This window comes from Scleropages formosus, chromosome 10, assembly GCF_900964775.1.
Source record: "Scleropages formosus chromosome 10, fSclFor1.1, whole genome shotgun sequence".
Lineage (NCBI taxonomy): Eukaryota > Metazoa > Chordata > Actinopteri > Osteoglossiformes > Osteoglossidae > Scleropages > Scleropages formosus.
Genome location: NC_041815.1, coordinates 24,284,015 through 24,288,453, shown reverse-complemented (window position 1 = coordinate 24,288,453; position 4,439 = coordinate 24,284,015).

Below are 4,439 nucleotides of genomic sequence, written 5' to 3'. Positions count from 1 at the left end.
TACTTAATTTATTATATTTAACTTCAGTCTACTCCGATCAATAATCAATAAAGAAATGACAAGCAGCCAAGGAATCTGACGATGAATTGCTCTGGGCAAAACCGTCATGAAGAGCTTGGACCAAATTCTCAAGTGCAGGGTTGTGACTCCATACACAAAAGTCTGACTAGTTCAAGCCATGGTCTTCTCAGTCACGTCACAAGGATGCGAGCGTTGGACATTTGAAAATTGACTCCTTTGAACTATGGTGCTGGCGAAGAATCCCGCGTTCACCCTGGACGGCCCGGAAAACAAATGCATGGGTATTGCAACAGATCAAACCGAAGATCTCACTTGAAGCTCAGACGACACGACTTCGACTCTCTTACGGTCAATGGAAAAGGACATCATGCTGGGCAATGTGGAAGGTCAACGCAGAGGAAGGCCTGCTACACGTAGGACTGACACAATCATCACAGCCATGGATGCGCCACTTTCAAGTCTTTGCCGGTTGGCAGAAGATCGGACGCCTTTCAGGACAACTGTTCAAAGTGTCGCCATGAGTCGATATCGATCGACTCAACGGCACCTGAGAACAATTATCAGCCTTGCTGCTAGTTTGAAACCAAAAAATAGAAATATTCTTTAAAACATTTGAAATATTGCTGGACTCAGATTCTGCTTCTTGTAAACCTTCACCTTGTGTTTAAAAACTGCATATTGTTCTCTCTTGTATATAAGCGTGGAAGGAAAATAAAGTCAGGTTCAAGGTACCTTGAACCTTATCTATTATGCCGTTGTGGTGGATCAGATAACCTGGAGGAAAAAAAAAGCAAAAATTCAGATGAGGAATGAGGTCATAAGAATATGAAATGGATTAAACATATAGCAAATTTTGGATTAATTTTTAATTACTCCAAACAGACTTATGAACTATAAATAGAAACCAAACTATGAATATTCTAATTATTCTAACAGCTGGAGACTGCTTTTAATTACTGTATGCACAAACATATACGCACACACCTTTTGCTTTATTATTTTAGCAGCGTGAATATTCCTACTATAGATGTTCAAATTTTGTCATTGTTTTTATTACACATACAAGTAAAGCACACTGAGGACTCAAAATTTTCACTAAACAATTTTGGAGTATATGAGAATGGGGAATAAGGAATTTAATTGTAATATTTTCCTTTATTTCTGTAAGGCAAAGCCCACCGTTGTTTATTCACGACATAATATGGCAAAGCGAGAAGTTCGGGCGGCCGCAGACAGCGCGTGTGCTGCTTTAGCCGGAGATGGCAGCATTGATAAGCCAGCTATCTCAAGCATGACTTCCATAAAAAGGAAGACTGTCAACTGACTTTGCAGGGAGCCTTCATGTCGAACCTTTCTCTCCTTCGGCATCTCGGACCCCCATCCCAGCCCCCCAAAACCCCGCCTTTGACTGAAAGGTTCACATTAATCTCTGTCCTTATCAATTTGTATGCAATTTGTCTTCTCCATCAGGCCCAACCTTTGCATGTTCGGAGAAGCAGGTCGCGGGCAGAGAGCGTGCATGCGTTTGGGAGGGGGTCGCACTCGTGCAGAGCCAATTGTTTATCGCTGTAATCTTTCACTTTACATAAGATCACAGTTGTAGGTCAAGACAGCCTCTTGGCTGCTTGCATTCCTGCACTTTTGGCCTGGAGAGGCCACCATTCCCCTGTTTGCTCTCTCTGACTTAGATGTGAATAGGTCTGATACATGCTCTACTTTGCATTATAACATAATAGGAGAAACACAGTTCTAAAAATTCCGTCCTGGGGGCACAAAAGTGTATTGCGGTTTTATGTGGACTGTCACTTGGAAAATGTGTTCCGCTGATGTATGGATGAGTGACCCAGTGTAAGTAGTGTATCTAGCAGTGTAAGTCACCACGGTGAATAAGGTGTGTGGGCTGATAACACTACATAGAGTTTGTTGGAAGTCGCTTCGGAGAAAACCATCTGCTGAATAAATAAATGTAAATAAATGTAAGGAATTCAAAGAAACCAATGAAATTTTATTGAGTGCTGACTATGACTGAGCTATTTTTAAAGCAACATGGCAAATTTTTTTTGGCATTAACCCTAGTGTTGGGCCCCAGGCTACTCCGTCTTGAACCTTCCTATCCGGAAGCATTAACCGTGCGATCCTTGCGTTCCAGAATGACACAGATGACTGACATTGGGGACAGTGCAGGTATTCAAGGGCGATGGCTGAATGCCGCAATTTATCACAGTGCCACAGTGACACCAACAGAAAAGGAACTTTATCTGTACAATTCAGGCCTGATTCATTCATCTTATAACATCACCGAATGACATCACAGCGAGAGCACGGCAGCCGTGAGATGCTCAAGTGCTCATTCACATTCACTTTGACATCCTGGTGACCCCAAGAACAAAATTTAAAGCATTTTCCTTTTAGTTCTATAGCAATAAGAAGGCTTACCTTATGCAGTCACAGCATTCTCTTCAGTTCTAAATGTTTCTAAGCCTCTTAGGTGGACATTTCAAAAGGAAGGTCAGCCAATTACATTTTTTTTAATTTAACAGACACTTTTCTCCAAAGTGACTTCCAGTGAACTCTACGTAGTGTTATCAGCCCACACAACTTATTCACCGTGGTGACTTACACTGCTAGATACACTACTTACACAGGGTCACTCATCCATACATCAGTGGAACACCCTCTCTCTGTCACTCATACACTATGGGTGAACCTGAACAGCATGTCTTTGGAGTGTGGGTAGAAACCAGAGCACCCAGAGGAAGGCTACACAGACACAGCATGTAAACTCCACACAGATGGAGTGGGGATCAAACCCACATCCACTCACACCTCTCAGGCACAATGAGCCAATAGCGCTACTCGCTGTGCCACCATGCCACCCAATTATAACAACAACAGTGAAAAATGTCAAAGTTGAATTATCAAAATCATAATACTTACAAAGTGCATGGTGACTGCTACTCATATGCAGCTTTAAATAATTGCTGAAAAGTTAACTTTGTCATTTTTTACATTTTTTTTCAATGTTTGATTTCATTGTGTGGTGCAAAACTGCAATGTGGTGTAAATCATGCTTAATCACAAAAAAACAAATTACTTGCAAGGGGGGTGTATTTGGTATGTACTTGTTCCCGGAGCACCATTTTAACAGTTTTGAGGAAATACACCAATTAAACATTTTAAGCGAACATTTTAAAAGTCAGATTACTCAATCCAAACTTGCGAACTAGCTAAGAAGGTAAAATGAATTTATTTTATTTTAGTTGCACTACATTACAATAGCGCGTATTTTAGAAAAGGCCACACAAAATCGCTCCATTGTGCTGTGCCCAAGTTTGAATGTGTCCTCCTTTACTCTGTTGTGCCACCGCTAAACCCTCACGTCTGTCCACAGGTGTCCAGGGCAACTTCTGTACAGCCAAACACCCCAACAGGTCTTCGACTCACATTTTCATTAATAAGACTAATGTGACTATTTTAGCGATACAGATGAGCACACTATAGTCATAATAATAAACATAAAAGGACTTTAGTATTCAGCATTGATCCTGTTAGCCAGAGAAAAAAATTAGGATTATATATTAATTATCATCACTGCTGTAGAGAAATTAAACTATTTAAACTTTTAATCTCATATAAGGTTTAAGATGATGGCATATTCAACCTTTCTCTCTTGGTTAGGGTTCCTACATATCCAAGTGCTTATTTCTAGAAATTAAGACAATAAGTGTTTGTGTGTGATGTTCTTCTTCTTGATCACACAGTTTCAGGGACCTTTGGGTTTCACGGCCACCTTTCAGAGGACGTGTGTAAGTCTAGCAAAGGAGCTAGGAGCAAATGTTTACTTGCAGGGCATCCATCTATTCTCCATTTCCTCCGCTGATCCATCCATACATTGCCATCTATCCAGCCACTCATGTGTGCATCCATTCATCCATCCATTCTTCACTTACTCATTCACTCACTCATCCATAAATTCATCCACCCATCTCTTCCTCAACTAATCCATCCAGACATTGTCATCTCACGTCCGTCCGTCCATCCATCCATCCATCCATCCATCCACTCAGCCGAGCTGTCCATCCATTTCTCACTCACTCATTCACTCACCCACCCATCCATTCCTTTTTTGATCCATCCACACATTGTCATCTATTCCTCACTCATCCATCCATCCGATTGTGCTCACACACCCTGTCTCCTGGGGTCCAGGATTCGTCTGTCTGTGTTTAAATGCCATAAATAAGAGCCGCCTACTCTCTTACAAAGCTTTGCATCAGATACCCTTCAACAAAGTTCAAGGCCTCTTGGGCTCGCGCTCAAAAGGTGGGCTCAGTGGCGGAAGGGGGCGCGCAGACGGGCATGCGCGCGGAGTACACAAATCCCTCCCCACCCCCCCGCGGATGCGCGCTCCCGGGCGC